Raw genomic sequence first — 23,365 nt, 5'->3', positions numbered from 1 at the left:
CTTCCCAAAGTTTAAATGAGGCTATATAATAATACTTCCTTTTACTTTGTCAGGAGTATTTCCTACTCCCTTGAGAATAATTTCGGCAGCATCATTCAGCATTCTGTTTTATTTTATCTTTTAATTTTTATCAACAAAACTCATTTTTGCTAGTTCAAGGGCAGCATAATTTAACAGTAGCCAAATATTATTTAAAATATTCTAGCTAGTCACAGCCTGAACAGGCTTGTCAAAGATTAGTATGAATTTAAATAGTAAAGCAGCTTGTAGTAGATGTTGACTTTAAAAAAAAATAAAACTAAGACTTCCATTAAATTAATATGCAATACTGGTAATTAAACTCAAACTGGAAATCCAGTGGCATTTTGTATTTATGTCTTCTACTTTATATTTTTTCTAAAGTATAGCTGGATCTTTAATAAACAATTTTGATCATGGAAAACAGTAAGTTTTGTGGTGATGGACATATTCTAAAAGCTTCTCTTCTGCAGGTTGTTTGCTAGTGATATTTCTGTTCCTTTCCCATTGTTTCTCACTTTCAAGGACAATCAGTCATAGTTTATTTATACTAAAATCAGAGAGAAAGACAGCTTATTCCAAAGAGGAACACTATGTATCTGTTATGATTATAAAAAATGATCAAACAAGACTTCAAGACATTTTCTGTTGTCCCAATTATTTCAAACACATGCACATTACTTTAAAATACAATAATTATGTTTAAGTAGATCCTTAATCCAATGTTTATTAACCCCTTCATATCTAATTTAGAAATATGCAAACACAAGCTATATAATTATTTAATGATTTATATTCTAAATTGTGTTTTGTTTTATATTTTAAAATGATAAGTTCACACATTTTTTTCATTAAAATTACATAATATTTCATCTTATCTGTCCATCTACAATATATGTGTGTGCATTAATTACTAGGGGAAAAAACATTGCTGGCAATTTAAACATTTTTTTAAAGAAATACTACTTGATTTTTCTCACCACAGCTTTTATGAGGGTAAATGATGTGTTATATAGACTATAGAAAGAAGGAAAAGAAAAACTTGGGATATTACAGTTATGGAGAAATGCCGAGAAATAAAATGTAACTGATGCACACAGAATGTCCTTTTGAGAGTGCAAGGTCTGTAGGCTGCCCCAAGAGCTGCTGCTTGGCTACCGTATAACCATTTAGCATGACTGGAGATTCTCTGTGGAGAGCAAATCTGTCCTGATTGATTTGGGCTTTCCTAACCAAAATTCAAAGAGTTCAGTAAAGAATTGACTGTGGTCAAGGATTTCCTTTTTATCTCACTGAATAAATACCAATTTATTCATGTAGCAAAATATATGTTGGACAATATCATTAGTGACAAAACAAATGCAAGTCAAAAAGAGTTAGGATTTGAAATGTAAGATAAGTGTATTCTGAATCTCAAAAGAGGTATCTGGTTCCTTCTATCAGTGAACCAATCATTATCTAAGTAAAAAGAAAGAAATATAGACATTCCTCCAGAACATACTGTGCATGAATAGAATACTATACTACTTAAGATGTTAGGATGAATTAGAATATGAACTTTTATATGTCAGTCAATAAGTATGGTGTTTAAAAGGCATCCAAGCCTTCCATGGTAATGTGCTCCATTACAAACCAAAGTATATAGATAATAGACATGACCCAGTTGAGTACTTTTTATACCTTCTGGCACTATTAATAAGCTGATTCATGTCATTCATACAATCTTTTATTCAACAAATACTTAGTGGTCATCTACCATTTATATCGTACACACAGAAGGCCTAGCAGTAAAATATAGCTTTTTCCTTTACAGATTTTTTATTTAAGTTGGGGAGGTAGGACGCACACATAAATACTTCTAGCTCCAAATACAAAGGAATAAATCACAAGATTGGAAGAGTAAGTGATGGATATATGTGTATGAGTAGATGACTACATTAGTGTGAGTGTAGAAAATTTTCCTAAAGAAGTAAAACTTAATTTGAAATCTAATGAATAAAAGGTGTCATCTATGTTAAGATATAAAAAAAGTCTCATGGAAGGTACCAGAAGGTTCAGCAGCCCTGTGAAGACAATAAATTTATCACCTTCAGAGCAAATAGGAAAAAACTAAATAAAAGGGAAGGGAAGGGAAGAAGGGGGGATGAAAATGGAATTAAGATGTGTTACATACACCTACCAACTCCACCAAGGCATGTAAACATGAAGTACTGAAAACATGTATTAATAAAAGTAAAATATTAATAATAATAACCCAGAATATCAATCAGTAAGATGTGGATCAATGAGCTCAAATCAGAGAAACAGGGAAAAGCTGATGGCCTAAGACGCGTGAGAGTCGTTGTAAAACTCACGGATTGGCTCGAAGTTTCTTTGGGAGCTGTTAGACACTTTTACACAAGGCAGTAAGAGAAACTGATTGGGCTTTGAGAAAATCACCTGTATGTGATTTGGACAGTTAGTAGGATATGCATTGTGAAAGACATCGAGCTGAAGCGCAAATATAATGGGTGAAATTGGGAAGTACTCTAGTATAGAGGTGGTGGGGATGTACTCTAGGGTTATCATTGGAGATATTGAAAAGCTTTCTAGCTTGGGATTTGTGTTGGAATTAGAAATGACACAACTTTCTGATGGGTTTCATGTGTTATGTAATGGAAAAATAAAAAAGTATAATCCATGCCTTTTAGTGTTATTTACTGAGAGGAGAAACATGCATGAAGAAAAATATAAAGGGAGAAAAACAGGAGGAGTCTTTCTTCAATTATATTAATTGTAAATGCACATTATATTTTGAGTAAGCAAAGGGGGAAAGTGGCCCAAAAGATTTTTCTTTTCCTTTTATTTGTTATGCTTTGAAGAAACGGTAAGAATCATGAAACCTCACTCATTACTACTGCTCTCTTCACACTTGACCCGTTATACTTATGTAAGTGTATTTTACCTATGTAAGGGTATAGAATACATTATTACCTCATTACCTTGGCACTTGTGATGTTTTGTTATGATCAACACCTGCTCTGTTTGAATTCCCATTAAGACTTACATTTCTCAAGGTAGATGGAACTTTATTAATCCCCTGGCTCCAGGGTCTAGGTAGTTTCTGGCACAGGGTAACCACTAAGTTCTGGCTGAATGAGTAAATTAAGAATTTATTGGTAAGGTCCCTTCCAGAATACTGTAACCACTACAGTCTTGAAAAGCCTCATGATGAGTAGAGGCCTACAGTAACGCCAATTCATATTAGGCAAAAGATTGTTAAACTGAAACGAAGTCACTACACTAAGCTCCTAACACCTGCCTTCACCAGGATATAGCACTGATGCTTCTAAGTTATCACATTATCTTTCTAAGTTATCTTTTCATATTGCCTGGGTACCCAGGGCCAATTATCTATAAGGAATATTTTACACATATTGTGTAGAAAAGTGTATGTAATAAACAGAAGGTACAATATTTTCATCTCCCATCCCACTCTAATAATATGTTCAATTCAATTATGCTTTCCCATCTTATGTTGGGTCACTAGCTTCTTTTATTCAATGTCAACATATTCTTCAGGATTCTTACTCTCAAGAAAGTGGATGTGCTTTCAGTGCCATCCCAAATTAATATATATTAAAGTCATTTACATCTGATGGCCAATCTGTCCAGAAATTATGCCTGTCATTAGTAACCATCTAGTTAAGAAAATTCAGAAGACTTGAATTCTCTTTTAGAGTCTATTTGTGTCTAACATAAGACCTCTGTTGTAAAGTGAATAGATACTTAATTATCAAGATAAAGAATCTCTGTCTGAGTTCATTTGTCCTTCTATTCAATGGAGCACATGAATTAAAATAATTTCATAGATCTCAAGCACTGTTTGCTGGTGAGGAGAAAGGGAGTTGCCAGGAGAATAAAATTTCTTTCTTTCTTTCTTTCTTTCTTTCTTTCTTTCTTTCTTTCTTTCTTTCTTTTATTTTTGCTTAAATTCTTTTATTGGTATATTTTGGGTATACAATGCGCTTGCATTTATCATTGGGAGCTTGTACCTGTACATCATGTATCTTGGTTCTTATTTTTTCCCCATTGTCTGTGTGCCCTTCACCCCCCTACCCTTCCCTATTTACATAGATTTTGTTTCCAGAAATACTATAATTTTTCAGTTGATCTCTGACAGGATAGTTGTTCTTGTCACTGTTCTAAAATGTCACATCTTGGTACTTTTATCGTCATTGGATAATGATTTTGCTTCTCCCATTTCAATCCTTATGTCACTCATTTATTTCTCTTTCTTGTCTTATAACATGACACATGAATTTTGGTTTTATGTGACAGAACAGTGTGAGAATAAAATTTTTGGATCAGCCACTTGCACAACCCCTTCAAGTTACCTGAGGGAGTAGGAATTGCATATTCACAAATGTGTATTTTTCTATTTTCTGTTTTAAAAGGGTTATCAAATTGTACAAGTTATAGGCTCATTAGGTTGGATAATCCTTAATGTCATGTATGATTCCCAAACTCAATTTAGTCTTGTTCATCAACATTCTCACACTACCCCCTATAGAACACATTGGATTGAATCATTTCCACAGCTACTTGTTTGTCTCTATTTTGTCTTCCAAAGGTATGTGCTTCTTGAAGTAATATTCCACGTATACCTTATAATTTGTTGACTCATACATAGATCTAATTCAAAGTGTATCTGTCACATGAATTCTATGGCTGAAAGCTTTTCTTTATAACATAATGCAAATACATCTGTGAAGACTAGCCATCCTGACAACTTTTATGGAGGGATAGAAATATATTTAAATGCAAAAGTCTAGGCTGAATAAAATCTAATTTACTTTTTAACAGTTCCCTTAATTGTGCCATGAAAATTAATATCCTATGAAAATTAAAAGTTCAAGGCTTCTGAATGTTTTTTACTTGTTTGTATTAATCTCTTTTAATGGGTGGACTTATTTTTAGTGTTTACCCTTCCTCTCATATCAGTACTCATTTTTCATGTATTGTGTAATGCAAGTTATTAAAAAGTATCATGAGATTCTTATCAAACCTTGTGACCACCAGGATCATGGCTCCACTGTAATGCGCAGGAACCACAGATGTCTCATCACAGCTCATTCTGTTTTCAACAGCAATGAATCCTCTCCTGGAATTTTATTCTATGCAAAACAATTACTGCAAGCCACAGTGCATGTTCTGGGCAACATCTGAAGTAGTTGTATCAATTTTTAATGCAAAACAACACTACAGTAATCCAAGCCTATTTGGCCTATTTTTGTTGTTGTTGTTTTATTTTATTTTGTTATCTTCTTTGTAATTTTATTTATCTTTGAAAAACATAGCCTCATCCACCCTATCAATCTCAAGAAGTAAATGCTTTCTATTGGAATTGCATTAGGGGAATTAAATAGTATACAGTGTTATTTCTACTACTTGAAGCTTATTTTAGCTCTGTTTATAATCTTAATTATTTCTATAACTGGAGCCAATTGTTTAGCATATCACTTTTATCCTTATCCTGAAACAATTTTGTGAAAAAAAATAGTTCTGAAAATTTCAAATGATATAAAAATGCTTGCATTTTTACTAATGATGATTGAGAAAAATGAGAAATTTAACTATTTCTAGATCACAATTTTAGCAGTAAATGTGTCATTCCTATAGAATGGCTGACTTTGTTTAACTCCAAATGATTGCCAGGTTAAATTGAATTAATTTTATATGGAGAAGTAAGAACATATAGCAACAGCTAAACTTAGTGGCTCCCCACTTACATAAAAAAATGTTTGGTACTAGCTTTAATAAAAGGAATATCTCATTGGAACTTTAGAGAAGAGGAGATGACAAAATCAATGGAAACATGTTAGAGATAAAAGTTGTGTTTTTTATATTTTCATTTGGACAGCAGTGGGGGTGTTCCTGATTTTTCAGGAGGGGAGATGACCTCATTATGTATGGCAATATATTACAAGTTGTGGTCTCTCTAGCTATATTGAAACAGTTCTATTCCAACATATTACTTTTGTAATTTAAGACATCATAATCATATCCTATGGCTCACCAATTTTAAGTTCAGACTTTGGGAGTCAGATATTTGACAAAGAATAACTCAACAATGCTTTCCTTCTGATGTCTCCCGGATGGGACTCTACTTTGAAGTCCTGCCTCATAGAGTCTTAGCACGTAGGTCTTATTCAAGGTTGTCTACACCTTCCTAATATCTGTCTGTTGCTATTGAATTCTCTGTTCATTCCTCCTTGCTGTTCACTCTCATCTTTCTCATCTTTTCCTCTTCAACACACACACACACACACCAATATGCAAATTAATAGTTATTTCACTTAAAGTATTAGAAAAGTTTTTCTTAGGCAGCATTTTCATGTACATAAATGACTTGACTTTACCAATAGTATAATAAATAATAAAAAGCACAGTTCAGATGGGGCTGGGATTTAGCTCAATGGCACTGCACCGGACTCACAAGCTCGAGATCCTGAGTTCGATCTCAGGTACCAAAAAAAAAAAAAAAACCAAAAAACTACAGCTTGGGTAAAGTAAGAGTAATTTTTTATTCAACATTGGTCTTACTGGGGACCAAAACAAGAACACAATGTTATTTTGATTTCTATTTTTCTTTCCTCCTCCTCTTCCCTCTGAGAAAGCATGAAAGTGAGAATGATCACTAATCACTAATTATATGTACATAGTTCTATGATGAAACTGGCCAACATGGGTTTCTTGTCATTTCTTTCTAAATATATAATGTCCTGGCCCACGGGTAAGTCAACGGAGACCCTAGAGGGGGAGTGAGAATGACAAAGGACAGGGGACACGAGAGATGGAGACAAGACAGGTTTCTGATCAAGTCTCGTTTATTGCGGAAGCTGCTACAGCATATATACCGTAGGGCTAGAGGGAGGGAGCAAGGGGAGGGTACTGGGGCTACTTCCTTGTTGCCGGGTAGACTTGTAGCAGGCTTAGACATGTCTGTAAAAGGCACTCAAGAGTACTGGGGGGGGGGGACAAGGCCCCCCACAATATAAACTTTTCAAAAATTAATGTTATATTGGGTATCAGCCAGGTCACTTTTACATGGTTTTGTTAATGTAACAACAAAACAATGGGTGATATCTAATAGGTTTTCCCTCTTGAAGGGGGATTTTCTTGAAAAAGGAATTTTCTAAGAGGTGGGCATGTAGCTAGCTCAGTGGCAGAGAACTTACTAAACATGTAGAAGTCCCTGTGTTTGAACCCCAGGACTGCTAAAATTAAAGCCTTTTCTATCAATATCTTCATCATCATCATCATCATCACTATCATCATCCTTTTGAATATACACAGGAATCTGTGATTTGCAATGATTTTTCAGCAGTCAATGTAGTAATTCTCAAAAAACCTGGAATGTAGAAATAACATCTTTTCTAATCACGGAAAAACTAGTACCTAAATCTTTAACAAATGAGTTTGTAAAACCTGGTGTTCTGAAATTAATAAGAAGTTTACATGTTTACCCACATAAAGGTAGAATTCCAATTTACACAGTGGTTATTACTTCTGTTACTGTAGTAGCACATGGTCTCTGGTGAATTAGAGAAAATGGATTATAATAGCAATGAATGATGGAAACTAGTTATTACTAGAAGGGCTAACCCTTGGCTGTTGCAACCTGTGTGTTTCTGAAACTGTTAATTAATAGCTAGTCATTAACTGCACCAGCATTATACATTAAAGAGTTCACGTTTCCTCTCCTGATTTATTTTGTACATAAATATCACTCTCCTTGTAACAAGTACTATTTGAAGCATTATTGCATGGAGTTTATTTTTTCATATAAAATTGTAAGAAGTTTGAAGTTAAACCTCACAAAAAACCCAGATTTCCAAAATCTAAATAAAAGGGAAAAAACTGAAGTGATGCAGTTGTGCTAATGCATATACATTTTTATGCTGCTTTGCCACACTGACCTTTGCTTACATCTGCAGTTGTATTATGAAAAGGTCAAATCATGCTCCTGTTGTAGACCAATTACACACTGCTGGGACCCTGAAAGGGATTGACAAGCTAAGAGACACAGATACTCTCCCCACATGGTTTAGCTCAGAGAGGTTGGAAATTCCTCCATACTTAATAAAGTTTAAATCTTCCTCCTTAGGTATTGTCCTTCATGGGAAAATGTAATATTGATTGAAAGCATTGGAGTGATTATAATTTCATGTGGTATACATAATATTGTTTTTTAAATATACAGAAAACCTCCCTGAGCTCTTATAGAATATCAGGTTTGGTGTTTATTGATATTTTACAGATAATCTCATATTAACTCTTTAAAAAAATTGGTCAGTTATTTTCAGTTTGAGTTCCAAGCAATATTTTGATCTGAAAAATATTCAATCTCTGCTCTTACTAAACCTAACAAAACAACAATAAAGAAAAAATAAGTTAAAATAATTTATTTTGTTGTATTTCTTAGAAAATATGAATCATGAACATAAAAATATAATAACACTTCTTGGCACCGATTACACAGAATTATCTGTGGAGTATTTTGTTAAAAATATGAATTCCTGGGCACCAATTCTGACATTTCAATTTCAGATTTTTGATGTCGATGCCTGAAACATTATTATCTTTTACAGGTTTTTAAATGACTCAAAGTACTTCCATGATTAATATCTGTCTGATTAGAAAATGAGCGGTGGAGAACAGAATTTCTATATTGAGGACAATGATGAAGACTAACTTCAGAATTTATTTTAGTGTGATGTATAAGTATAATAATGTGCATTTTTAACAAGTATAGAAGAAACTTTCAATAATGTTTCTAGAAAAATAAAGGTAGGTTTCCAAATGTGTAACATTGAAACTGAGAGTACCAAAGTGGATAACACAGGCAAGAAGATACATAAAAGTCAGGGTATATTTGTGATAATTTTACACATCAACTTGGTTAAACTGAAGCTTCTAGTTACTTAAACACTGGTGCAGGTATTGTTGGGAAACTATTTTGTAGATTTGATTAATATTCATAAGCAATTTAAGTACAAAATCTCTGTGAGCCTGACTCAAACTACTTGAGCCTTTAAGAGCACAAGTGAGATTTCCCAAAGGAACAAAGAATTCTATGGGAGACTGGAGCTTTGGCCTGTCCTGTCAGGCTTCCCTACAGTTTTTGAAATTGTCTGGTCAAACCCCACAATCTCACAATCCGATATCTTGTGATAAATCTCTTAACATGTATTTCCAAATAGTTCTGTTTCTCTGATGATCCTTAATAGAGTATTGTAAAACAGTACCCTAAACCTACTCACAAAATTTGTAATGAATAAAAGAGAGAGAGGGAGGGGGGAGGGAGAGGGAGAGGTAGAGGGAGGGGGAGAGGGAGAGAAACAAGAAAGTACAAGAGACCACCATATTGATTATGCCCAAAGCAGGTTATAAGCAGTGCAGGCTGCGAAGAATTAACCCCACAATTGGCTTGCTTATAGGAGTGATTCCCACTGAAGCCTACAAGCCAAAGTCAGAATAACTTGCACCCAAATTCCATTCCCACAACTAAATCCTTCTTAACAAGTAGGGCAATGTTCTAATTACAGCCATATATTTTGTTTATTCTGTTCCTAATTTGAGAATGCTTTTCTTTTTTAAAAAAATTTTGTTTTATTGGCACAATTTAGGTATACAATATAATGACATTCATCATTGGAAATTTGCATCTTTACATAATCTCTCTTGGTTCTTATTTTTCCCCCTTCCTCTGCCCTACCTTTAACCACTCCATTCCTCCCTATTTACAAAGATTTTATTTCCATTTTTTCATTTTTTCATATTAATTAAATTCACTTCTTTCCTTTCCTTACCCCTCCCACTTCCCATTCCCCTTTGCCTTTTTCTTCCTATTTCACATTATCTATTATACCATTTAGTCCTTATTTCCACTTTCAGTTTCTCACACTAGAGAAACTATTCAGTATTTACACATGTGTGTCCTATTTATTTCACTTAAGAGTATGGCCTCATTATGCATCCATTTAGCTATAAATGTCTCTAGCTTCTCATTTTTTTATGGCTGAGTAGTACTCCATTTTATTTGAAAAAAAGAAACCACATTTTCTTTATCCAGCCTTCAGTTGATGGGCATTTGGGCTGTTTCAAGTTTTAGCTATTACAAATTGTGCTGCTATGAACATGGGTGCACATATATCACTGTGGTATGATTCTTTTAATTGTTTGGGGAAGATCCCCAACAGCAGAATAGCTGGGTCAAATGGGACTTCCAGTACTAGTTCTTTGAGTTATCTCCATACTGATTTCCACAGTGGTTGGACCAGTCTACACTCCACCAGCAGTGGAGCAGTGTTCCTCTTTCCCCACAGCCTCTCCAGCATTTGTTATGGTTGATTATATGGTAGCTGCCATTCTTTCTGGAGTGAGGTGGAATCTCAGCTTTGTTTTCATTTGCATCTCTCAAATGACCAGTGATGTTGAACACTTTTTCATAAGTTCTATTTCTACTTCTTTGTCTGAGAAATGTCTGTTCATTTCAGATGCCCATTTTTGGATTGGGTCTTTAAATTTGGTAGTTATGATTATTTAAGTTCTTTATAGATTCGAGGTAGTAGACCTTTGTCTGAGGAATACCAGGTGAAGATTTTTTCCCACATTGTGAGTTGTCTCTCCACGCTGCTGGTGGTATCTCTTTCTGTGCAGAAGCTTTTTAGTAAAAAGAAATCCCACTTGTTGATTGTTTGTGCTAATTCATGCACACTTGAAGTTTTGTTCATAAAATCTTTTCCTACACCAATGTCAAGAATTCTACCTAACCTCTGTTCCAGCAAATTCATTGTTTCCGTTTTAATATTTAGATCCTCAATGCATTTTGATTTTAATTTAGTGCATGGCGAGAGATATAATAAGTCTTGTTCCGATCTTTGGCAAGTTGAAACCGAATTTTTCCATCACCATTTATTAAAGAGGCTATCTTTCCTCAGTGAGGGTGTTTGGCTCCTTTATCGAAGATGAGATGACTGAGTGTGTCTGGAGTTGATTCAGGATCTTCCAAACTGTTCCACTGGTCCTCAGGAGTGTTTCTTTGCCAGTACCATGCTGTTTTTATCATAATAGCTTGGTAGTATAGTTGCAAGTTGGGGATTGTGATACCCCCTATCATGTCTCTGTTACCTAGAATTGCTTTTGCTATTCTGGGTCTCTTCTTGTTCCAAATGAATTTTTGGATTGTTTTCTCAAGGTCTGTGAAGTATACTGCTGGAATTTCAATTGGGATTGCATTGAATCTACATAGCAGTTTTGGAAGTATGGCCATTTTCACTATGTTGATCCTTCCTACCTAGGAGCAGGCGATGTCTGTCCATTTTCTGATATCATCTTCAATCTCTCTTTTCAGAGTGCTATAGTTTTCAGAGAAGAGATCTTTGATTTCTTTTGTTAGGTTGATTCCTAGGTATTTCAGTTATTTGGATGCTATTGTGAAAGGAATTTATTTCCCTATTTCTGTCTCAGTGAATCTATTGTTCATGTAAAGGAAAGCTATTGATTATTGTGTGTTGATCTTATATCCAGCTACTCTACTTAATTCGGTTATTAAGTCTAGCAGACTTTTGGTGGAGTTCTTGGGGTCTTCTATATAGAGTATCATGTCATCTACAAATAATGACAATTTGACTTCTTCATTTCCTATTTTTCTCCTTTTATTTCTTTCTCTTGTCTAATTGCCATGGTAATGTTTTCAAAATTACATTTAAAATGAGTGGTGATAGTAGACATCCTTTTCTTGTTCCTGATTTTAGTGTGAAGGATTTAGGTTTTTGACCATTTAGTATGATATTGGCTGGTGGTTTTTTATAAGTGGCTTATATCAGATTATGGTAGAGACCATCTATTTCAATTTTTTGTAGGGTTTGTATCATAAATGCATGTTGGATTTTGTCAAATCATTTTTCTACATATATGGACATAATTATATGGTTTTTGTCCTTGGGTCTATCGATACAGTGTATTACATTGATTAATTTGCATATGTTAAAGCATCCCTGCATTCCTGGGATGAATGCCACTTGGTCAGGGTGTAATTATCTTCTTGATGATCTTCTGCATTCTATTTGCCAGTATCTTATTAAGAATTTTTGCATCTATGATCATTAGTGAGATTGGCCTATAGTTCTCTTTTTCAGTTGTGTATTTCTCTTCTTTGGGTATCAAGATGATACATGCTTCCAGGAATGAATTCGGAAGTATTGCTTCAGTTTCAATTTCATTGAAGAGTTTAGTAAGTAGTTCCTCTCTAAACATCTTGCAGAATTCAGCAATGAAGACATCAGAACCTGGGCTTTTCTTAGTTGGTAAGATTTCAATTATGTTTTCAATTTCTTTGGTTGATATTGGGTTGTTTATAATTTTTAGGTCTTCTTCGTTCAACTTTGACACTTCATACTTATCTAGGAATCTGTCCATTTCTTCTGTGTTTTTCATCTTATTGGCATATAGTTTCTGGATGTAGGTATTAATGATCCTCTGTATTTCTGCTGGATCTGTTGTAATTTTACCCTTTTCATTCCTAATTGCATGGATTTGGGCCTTTTCTTTTCTTTTTCTGTTAAGGTTGGCTAAGGGTTTGTCAGTTTAGTTTATTCTTTTGAAGAAACAACTAGTGGCTTTGTTAATTTTTTGTATCATTCTCTTAGTCTCCATTGAATTGATTTCTGCCCTGATCTTTATGATTTCCTCCCTTGTATGAGCTTTGGGTTTGTCCTGCTCTTCTTTTTCTAGAAGCTTGAGGTTCAGCATCAGGTTGTTTAACTGAGCTCACTCTGTTTTCCTAATATGTGTATTCACTACTATGAATTTCCCTCATAAGACTGATTTCATCATGTCCCATAGATTCTGATATTTTGTATCATCATTGTCATTTAATTGAAGGAACTGTCTGATTTCTTCTTTAATTTCCTCTGTGACCCATTGGTTATTCAGAAGTGTGTTGTTCAATTTCCATGTGTTTATGTAATTTTTGCGGTTTCTTTTGATATGGATCTCCAATTTCTTTGCACTATGGTCTGATAATATACAGGGGATATCCTCAATTCATTTGCACTTACCTAAACACATTCTATGAATGAGTATGTGACCTATTTTGGAGAATGATCCATGTGCAGCTGAAAAGAATGTGTATTCTGATTTTGTGGGGTGGAAGACTCTGTAAACATCTGTTAAGTTCAATTGTTCAAGAGTTTGATTGAGTTCTAGTATTTCATTACTTATTTTTTGTCTAGTTGATCCATCTATTTGTGACAGTAGGACATTGAGGTCCCCCACTACTATTGTAATAGTGCATATATGGTTTTTCATGTCCATTAGTATTTGTCTTATATAGTTGGATGCACTAGTGTTTGGTGCATATTTATTTTTGATTGTAATCTCTTCCTCTTGGACTGTCCCCTTTACAAGGATGTAGTGTACTTCTTTGTCTCTCTTAAATAGTGTTGGTTTGAAATCCACTTGATCTGCCAAGATGATAGCTACTCCTACTTTTTTGGGGGTTCCCATCACATGGAGTATTGTTTTCCACCCTTTAACTTTCAATCTATGAGTTTCTTTTTGAATTAAGTGTGTTTCTTGTATGCAGCATATTGTTGGATTTTGCTTCTTGACCCATTCTCCCTATTTGTTTTGATTGGTGAATTGAGACCATTAACATTGATGGCTACAACTGATACTTATTGACTTATCATTGTCATGAGTTTTTCTTTTTGTTGGATTCTCCCCCTTTACATTTAATTTCTTGTTGCACCTGGTGGATTCATTATGCTGGGCTTCCTGGGGTTGTGACCCTCCTTGTCTATTCCTAGTATATTATCTAAATTTTTTTTGGAGTGCTGGTTTGGTATTCATGAAGCTCCTAAGGTGCTCTTTGTCATGAAAGTATCTTATTTCACCATCAATTTTGAAAGAGAGTTTTGCATGGTACATCAGTCTGGGTTGGAGGCAGTTTTCCTTTAGGGCTTGGAATACATCACTCCAAGCTCTTCTTGCCTTGAGGGTTTGTGTTGAGAAGTCTGCTGTGATTCTGATGGGCTCTCCTTTGTATGTGATTTGTTTCTTTTCTTTAACTGCTTGTAGAACTTTGTTCTTCTGTTGCATTTCTGGAATCTTAACAATTATATGCCTATGTATACATTTTTTTTTCATCAAGGCTATTTGGAGTCCTATATGCCTCACTTATCTGTATGCCAAGTTCTTTTCCCCTGCCGGGAAGTTTTATGCCAGTACTTCTTTGAACAGTCTTTTTTATGTCATCTGCAATCTCTCCTGTTTCCTCGTTGACTCCAATCAGTCTTATGTTATTTTTCTTTCCATGGTATATCAGCTGCTGTATTGATTTCTCATAGTCCCTTACAATTTTGAAGCAATTTTTCTTTTTCCTGCTTACTAACTTCAATCTTATCTTCTATATCTGAAATTCTGTATTCACATTGGCTCATTCTGCTGTGTAGACTTTCAATGGAGTTTTAATCTCCTGGAAATCTGTTTACATCTGTTTTATGGATTCCATTTGTTTCCTATGTTGGGATTCCATCATCTTCCTCAGCTCCTCTATTTTTTTAACTGTGTCTTCTAGATTTTTTTTTTTTTTTTTTTTTTGATACCGGGGATTGAACTTGGATCCTTGGGCTTGCACAGCTGGTGGCAAAACCACTGAGATCTCTAGATTTATTAATCATGTCTCTTGCACTATGGGCACAATCTCTGCTGTTGTCTGAGAAATTATTTCTGATTTTACTTTTTCCAGATCCTCTTTTTTTGCCAGTTCAGGGAGTCCAGGTGGTTGAGTATCAGAGTGTTCCATCTCCTTTCCCTTTGGGGTTGTTGTAAGTGATCTGGAAGTCTGGGTTTGAGACTTGTTTATCTCTTCTCATTTCAATAGGGGAGGTGGTGCAGTTGGCACCTGCACGGCTCACCTCCTCTGGGTTGGGAGCAGTGGAAAGGCAGCCCAGAAGCCCCTTCCTCTGCTCTGGGAGCAGTGGAATGGCAGAACAATGCCCCTTCCTCTGGGCTGAGAATCCTTTATCTTGTCCTTTATGAGCTTTACTTATGTTAGTTTCTATTGAAACCACAAGATTTATCCTTTCATGTATTCCTGCCTTGCAAATAGTTCATCTTTACCCCAACTGATTATCAATAAAAATCAGCGGCTTGGACTGGCCAGCACCTTTGTTGGTTGTACCAGCATTGATAGACCTGGTGTCCCACTTTCTGTCTTTCTTAATTCTTTTAATTTTTTTCCTCAGACCTGTATTGTACACTGAGCAGGAGACTGCAGCCTACTGCAGAGGTTTCTGGTAACATTTCAGGGGTCCCCGGTAAGAAAGGAAGGAAGAAAAAAAATTCAGTTTCCATTAAGTTTCCATCCAGTGTTGGGGACACAAGCACTCTATTCATGATGTATAATTACTTTTTCTCCAATGAATAACATTTTCACTGAGCGCTCCAGGCATGGAAGCTTCCAGAGTTGCAAAAACAAGTGGTGTTACTCAGTCCTCTTTGAAGTTCGTTTTATAAAAATTGTCTGTAAAGAGCAAGGGGTAAATGTTCTTTACCTGAGAGGAATCACTGATAACTTTCTTCTCTTAATAATGTTAAAAGTAAATGATTTATTTTGAACATTATGATGGATACATAGGATCCTTTACTAATAAGTCTGTCAATTTACTGATCATCAGAGGAGACAATCTGGAATCACAGTACTCTGTCAAGGATGATATTCTCATTTTTGCTTCACAGGAACTCCTCACACTCTCAGTATAACACGCCCACCCCCCTGGAGCTGTCCCCATCCCATGTGTCCTGACCTGTGGAAAAATTATATTCACAGCTAAGGTTTTCTTTATTGCTTTCCATATTACAAACTTTGTTTCCATATTCCAAAATTTGGCAAAGTCATTTCAAATGACTTTGCACAATGTTGATATTCTGTGACTTGTACATGCTTTCTCTAACGTTATGTAAGCTTGTAATCTGGTTCTGTATCACATCTCGTGCCAAGTATCAAGCACACATCTTCACCATAAGTTTTAAAGAAATATTTATTAATGGAATGATATTTATACTACAGTATATGATGATATCAACAAATGTGTTATCTAGAATATGGAAGTAATATTTTAAATTTATCAGAGCATTTCTAGACATATGGAAAGATCTTATTACTTAAAACTTGTATGAAATAACATTGTAGTAAATTCACATTTATTTTATTTATTTTATAGTTTATTATTATATATTATATATTAATATATAAATATATTTATACAAATGTATTTACATTATATATGAGATAATATATTATATATTTTATATATTTATTATTTATTTATTCATTTTATAATTTTGTTTTTACTCCATTTCCAGAAATACATTTCAACAGATCTTTTTTCCTCCTAACAAACTGTTTTTATTATTTTAATTTAAGAAATTTTCCTTAGATGCAAATTCACCCTGTAGTACAGAAATAGCAGCTACAATCAGTTGTTTCCCAAAAGTGCATGGTGAATTTAATACAAACATTTCAATTCACTATTTAGTTTAGCTATTGTATTGATACTTAAGACATTTAAGAATGAATTTGGAAGAATTCCTTCCTCTTCAATTTGTTTTAGAAGTGTTTGAGAATTGTTATTCTTTTTGTTAAGTTTGGTAGAATTCAGTATTGAGGCAATGAAGGGATTTAATCTCTTCACAGATTATTGATAAATTAAAGGTTTATACTTTTTTGCCATTCAATCCTGATAGATTTTATGTGTCCATAAATTTACTCATTTTACTTGGCTTCTGACTTTGCAAATTGTGCCACTGCCAAGATATTAGTATCTAGAGTATACAAACAATGCCACAATCTCACTACAAAATAATAATGATCATGTGATTTCTTTTAAAAAGAATGGCAAGATACTTGAATGTACATTTCTCAAAACAAGGCACACAAGCCGCAAACAACTATACTAGAAATATGTACAACATGACTAATTGTCAGCAATGCAATGATGCAAATTGCATCGCAATTTTGCAAATATTAATGCAAATAAAAAGCCACTACGTAATATATCACCCCAGTTGAATGGCTATTATCAAAAAAAAAGAGTAAAAGAACAAGGTTTGAGGACAATGAAAAGAAAGAACATAACATTTATATACTCTTAGTTGGAATGTAAATTAGTATAGCTATTGTGAAAACAGTATGAAAGTTTCTCAAAACATTAAAATAGTACTCTAATATGATTCAGCAACCTCATATATCCAGAAGAAATGAAATCAACATGCCAAAGAGATATTTGCACTCCAACATTTATCATAGAAATATTCACAGGAGCCAAGTGTGATTCAACCTAAGGGTATATCGATGCATCTGTGCACAAATCAAGGAAATATCTGCATGCACACAGCAGAATGTCAGTCAGCTGGTAAAATTTCAATACCATTGAAGAAGGTGGAGGATAATATATTAAATGAAATGAGTGAGGTGTAGAAGGACAAAACTGGAATCTAAAAACTTGACCCCATAGAAATGGGGAGTTGAATAGTGGTTATCAGTGGATGGGCAGGAGAGATGGAGAAAGGAAAAGGTCTGTTAGTGGATATCAAGTTACACTCTGATGGAAGGAAAAACTGCTGCTGTGCTATTGCAGTCAGGTGACTACAGATATCAATAACATATTGCATAGTTCAAGATAACTGGAATAGATGATTATGAATATCCTCAATGCAAAGAAATGCTAAATGTGAGAAGTGATGGGTCATGGTCAATTGCAGATTAGATAATTATACATGTGTGTGTATATCAAAAATCACTCTATAACCCATAAATTTATAAAATTACTATATGTATAAGTAAAATAACACTTTCTAATAAAGATATTGCTCTAGGTATTCTTTGTAGACAAAATTTCCTGCCCTTATTAAGGTTACATTGCAGTGAGTAAACAAGATGTAGATAACAAAATGAGCAAGTAAATGTTGTAGATGTTAGTATGTTATGAGTAGTGTGATGGGGAAAATCTTGGAAGAAAAGGGGATATGCAGAGCATGTGTCAGAGCCAGGGTAGAAATTGGGTGGTAGCATGCAAATATACCAAGAGTAAAAGAAGTGGAGGCTCATATTTCACTGAAAACGTGATGTTTAAGGACACTCATTAGGAAAATGACAATGCAAAATGTAAAGATCTTCCAGAAGAGAAAGGTGGGAAGTATCATTTGGAATAGGTGCTAAGGGAATGGGTAGAATAAGGGAGACTTCTAGGAGGCTGTGGTAATAATCCTGGATATTGCTTATGAAAAATGAATGGAGAAGAGAAGGTGATAGCATGAATGAATTGAAAGTACAATCAGTAGGATTTTCTAAAGAGCTGAAAATGAGCTACAAAAGAAAGTGAATAAACCAAAGCCTGAAGTTCTTCTTCTAAGTATACATTACAAACATAGATATGCTTTGAAGACTGAAGTCACCAATATTTCTGATGAGCTAAACTCCACTTGTTATCAGGACATTTCTCCTTTGTAAGTAACACAAACCTGCTAATGAATTTCAAATTCCATTAATCAGTGAAGCGAAATTAAACTTACTTTAACACCTGCCAGAGAAATCTGCTACTAACAAAAAAACTCTGAAAGAAAATGAACTTTAAAAATCTCGGTCCATCTTATTTCTTAAAGAGGTCGAAAGCAGTGGTGCATTGTAGCTGGCTTGCAGCAGCTGGGCCTATTGTGCCCATTTCATCCCAGTTTGGTACTCAATGATATTATCTTTTTGCTTAAAATCAGTGTGGCTGGTAGTGTTCACATCACTGAAATCGAAATCTACAAAGACATTTCTATACATTTTCTCCCTTTTCAGAGAACTCTTGTTAAAGGCTTATCAGAACAACACCACTAACTAAAATGAAAACAACAGATTTAGTATTGACTTAAAATAAACCTAAAAAGTAGTGTGTACACTCTTTGCTTTCTAAATCTCATTCATTTGTGTGACTCTGGGCCTTTCACTAACACAAGTAAATAAACTTTTAAAAATCTTTACACTGATATTTTAACATACTAACTTGATAGTTGTAGTCAATACAAAGATGTGAATTAGAGACCTAAGAACTTTATAATTATGTAAGATCTTATAAACTGTATTGATATCTAAGCTTTGCATTTTGAAAATGGGGTGAGCACACAGTTTAGAGAAGCACTGTGACAAATGAATCAGTGGTTAATTAATTGTCCCATAGCGGGCATTCAACACACCTCCCTCTCTTTTCCTTAAAATCTCTCGGCAAACATATACCTGACTAACAGTGGCTTGATTGACTACAGAATAATCATACCAATATCCTCAATAGAAAATTTCACCTATTTTGGGGGGTTTTTTGGTTATTTTTAAGGCAAACTGCATTGAGATACAATTGACATATAATAAAAGTCACCATTTAAAGTTCAGAATTCAAAAATAGTAATAAGTAAAATATAGATTTCAATACGTTTGATAGAGAGGCACACCTATGATCCCCCAGCTATAATTAGTGTGGAGAAAAATCCCATCACTCCCACAAGTTTTCTGTGCAGTCAAAGTAGCTTTATATTCAGACTCAATCACTGGTCCCCTTTGATCACTATAACAAGTGTACATTGGCTGGGTGTGGTGGCATGCCTGTAATCCCAGCACTGGGGAGGCTGAGCCAGGAGGCTTGCCATGAGTTTAAGCCCAGCCTGGGGTATATACTGAGTTCAAGGCTGACCCGAACTACATGGTGAGACCTTGTTTCAAAAATCAAAAAGTGTACATTTTCTGCAATTTCGTAAGGATAATCAGAGAACATCTACATTGTTTGGTTTTTGGCATTGTTCATATTTTTAATGTTCATCAGTGAATGAGAGTTCCAGTTGTTTGTTCTCTAGCAAATGACATTTTTAGTCATTTTACTGCTAACCACGTTAATGAGGGCATAAGGTATATCTGTGTGATTGAATGTTGTTTTTCCCCAGGAACACTACTGCTTACCACTTTCTTGATAATTCTAAAGAATTGCCCTTTCATATTTGAATTTTAATTTCACTTGTATTTTTATTTTTATCTTTATCCTTTCACTCATTTAGGAATTAATTTCTTTTCTTTAATTTTCTAGTTTCCTAAAGATGGAAATTGAATCACTAAATTTAGTTCCTTTCGAGCATATTATTTAACATGTGTTTATTCTTAGTTTGGGTAAATAGGTAGACCTTTAAGAAATGTCAGTAGGATAAAAGATAATAAACAGTGCCATTTCTATCATGCATGGATTTATTAATAACACTACTTTGGCCAGTTTTTCTAGAAAATATGGATAAAGGTGTACACCCCTGTTGGTCTACATATGTGTTTTTCGATATATTTATTTATATTATATATATGATTAAATTTTTGTGATTTTTGTGTATTTTTATGTTTCTAGGCATATATATGTGTGCATATGTATATATGTGTATGTGTATATATATTATATATATTTGTAATTACATTTTCCCCATTTACTTATACTTTTGTCACTTTTAAGTATTCTCTATTTCTAGCAAGTTTTTTTGGTAGTGCATTCTGTCTGATACACATATGACCCTTCCAACATTTTTCAGTTTACTGTCTACATACTATGTATTTCCTCATGCTGTTACTTCAATATACTTGTGTTTTGTATTTAAAGTGTATCTCTTTGAAAGAATATGTAGTTTATACTGTATTTCATAAACAGTCTGTAGCTCACAGCTTTTTATTTATTTTATTATCTGTGGCTCACAGCTGGATATTTATTCTATCTACACTTTATCAATGTATTGTTTGATATGCAATTATGCTATTCATTTTTCAGTTTCTTACTATTCTTTGTTCCTCTTTACCTCACATTTTTTGTTATCAGATATTTTTGGTATTTAACTCTATTTGTTATATTTGTTTTCTAAATATGCTTACTTTGTTTTGAGGAATGGAATTACAAGATGTGTCTTTAAATTATCCCAACCTATTAAGAGTTAATACTGAATTATTTCCAAAAAATGTGGACACTCTGAGCAATGAGTTTCCACTTAAAACTATTCCTTGTACTTTGTGTTACTATAGTCACATGTATGTTATTAATCTCTTACTACAGTTTTATAATTTCTGCTTTCAACAGATGTTTTCTTTAAAGGAACTAAAAAGGAAATAGTAAATAATGGTTAACAAATATTACTTTTCCCCTCATATTTACCATTTCTGGAGATTTCATTGCTTTCTGGAATTCAAATTGCTTCTAGTGTCACACCTTACATTCAGCATTGCTCATGGGGACTGTGTGCTGGCTCTAGACTTAATTTTATAGAAGATACAGAGTTCTCAGTTAACGTTTCTTTTTTATTTTACCCAACTAATTTTAATATGCTCTTCTAACGTTCTGACCTTCATGATTCTCCTCCTAGTTATAACTTTTCAAGAATAAACATTTTCTTCAAGTCATTGTCATCTTTTGGATATTTTTAATGTTTAAAAAAATAATTGGCTTTCAAAATTAACTCAGTTTTTATTATTATCCATGGAAATCTTTGAATAACTACTCTAAAATTTAATTTAAAAAAAGAATCAGATGCTTTCATCTTGAAACTTTTCATATTTTTACCAACATATAGATGGCACCTGCGATGCAAAAAACATGTTAAACCTGACCACATTCAGTATATGAACTTGGTTTAAATTTGGTTGTAAAGTATTCTGTTTCACTATATTATTTAAAGCAAAAATAGATCCTTAAGACTGTCATAGCATGCTCTCCTTTTAATTTCATTTTATTTTTAAAGTCAAATGTCTTTATATGTGCTTTTCAAGCTAAGAATTTATTTATTTCATTGAGGAGGGAAAGGAAGTGGGAAGGGTGGATTACCTTTTTGGCAGAGAGACCTGACTGCAGAAGGAAAGAGGGAAAAGATGTGTATTTTGGCAGTCAAGTAGTGAATGGTTCCTGTCTTGTATTTTTTGCTCAACACCATAGGGTCTTATTCCCCCCAGCCTCTTGTCACTATAATTCTCTTTTCATTTTCTATATGAGCAACATTTCTCTTTTTCACATAAGACTTTAAGCATGTGATACTCATCTTTCTCTGCCTCACTTATTTAACTTAACATAATAATCTCCATTTCCTTCCATGTTGACACAAATAACATAATTTTATTTTTTATGAGTGAATAATGTTCTATTGTATACATATGACACTTTAACCATTCATTATTTGATGAACATTTGGGTTGATTCTATTTCTTGACTGTTGTAAATAGCACTGCAATAAACATGGGAGTGCAGATTTCTCTTTAGCATACTGCTTTCCTTTCCTTTGGACCTATTTCCAAGGAGCAAAATTGTTAGGTTGCATGGCAATTACACTTTTTTTTGAGGAATCTTCATGTTGTTTTCCCCAGTAGCTGTAATAAGTTACTTCCCGTTAATAGTTTCAAAGGGCTCACTTTTCTCCACATCCTTGCTGGCCCTTAGTTTCTTTTCTCCTTTTGATGATAGCCATTCTGATTAGAGTGAAGTTGTATCTCCTTGTGCTTTTGACTTACATTTCTCTCATGACTAATACTGAGCATCCTTTCGTGTACCTATTGGTCATTTGTATGTATTCTTTTGAGAAGTCTATTAAGTCTATACCTCTTTTTTAAGTCATTTTCACTTAATAATTTATTTACTATTGACTTTTCAGAGTTCTTATTCTATTTTCTATTTGTCTTTAATACACTGTGATCAGATTTTTATATATGGTGAAAGATAGTGTTTAGTTTCATTCTTCTTCACATGGCTGTCAGTTTTCCCAGGAGTATTTACTGGAGTGAGTACCTCTCTTTTCCTGAATGCATGTTCTTAGCATATTTGTGTCAAATCAGTTGCTTAGAGTCAGTTGGAGTGGGATTATTTTTAGACTCTCTATCCTGTTCCATTGGTTTGTCTGTCTTTATGTCAATACCATGCTGTTTGGATTACTATAGCTTTAGAGTATGTTTTGTATTCATGTAGTATAATACTTCCTATCTTGTTCTTTTTGCTAGAGATGGCACTAGTGCCTATTCTTTAATACTTCCATTCAATTATATTTTCCAATTATGTGGTGGATATTGTTTGTATTTTGATCAGGACTGCATTGAATCTATATAGCTTTATGTAGTACAGACATTGTAACAATATCAATATCTCTCATCCATTAACATGAAATGTCTTTTCATTGTTTTGTGTCCTTTTCAATTTCTTTCACCAATATTTTATAATTTTTATTGTAAAAGTATTTTGCTTTTCAGTTAAATTTATTC

This window comes from Heterocephalus glaber, unplaced genomic scaffold, assembly GCF_053883595.1.
Source record: "Heterocephalus glaber isolate CG9 unplaced genomic scaffold, H.glaber_assembly_v1.0 deba00001608, whole genome shotgun sequence".
Taxonomy (NCBI): Eukaryota; Metazoa; Chordata; class Mammalia; order Rodentia; family Bathyergidae; genus Heterocephalus; species Heterocephalus glaber.
This window is presented reverse-complemented; position numbering follows the sequence as displayed.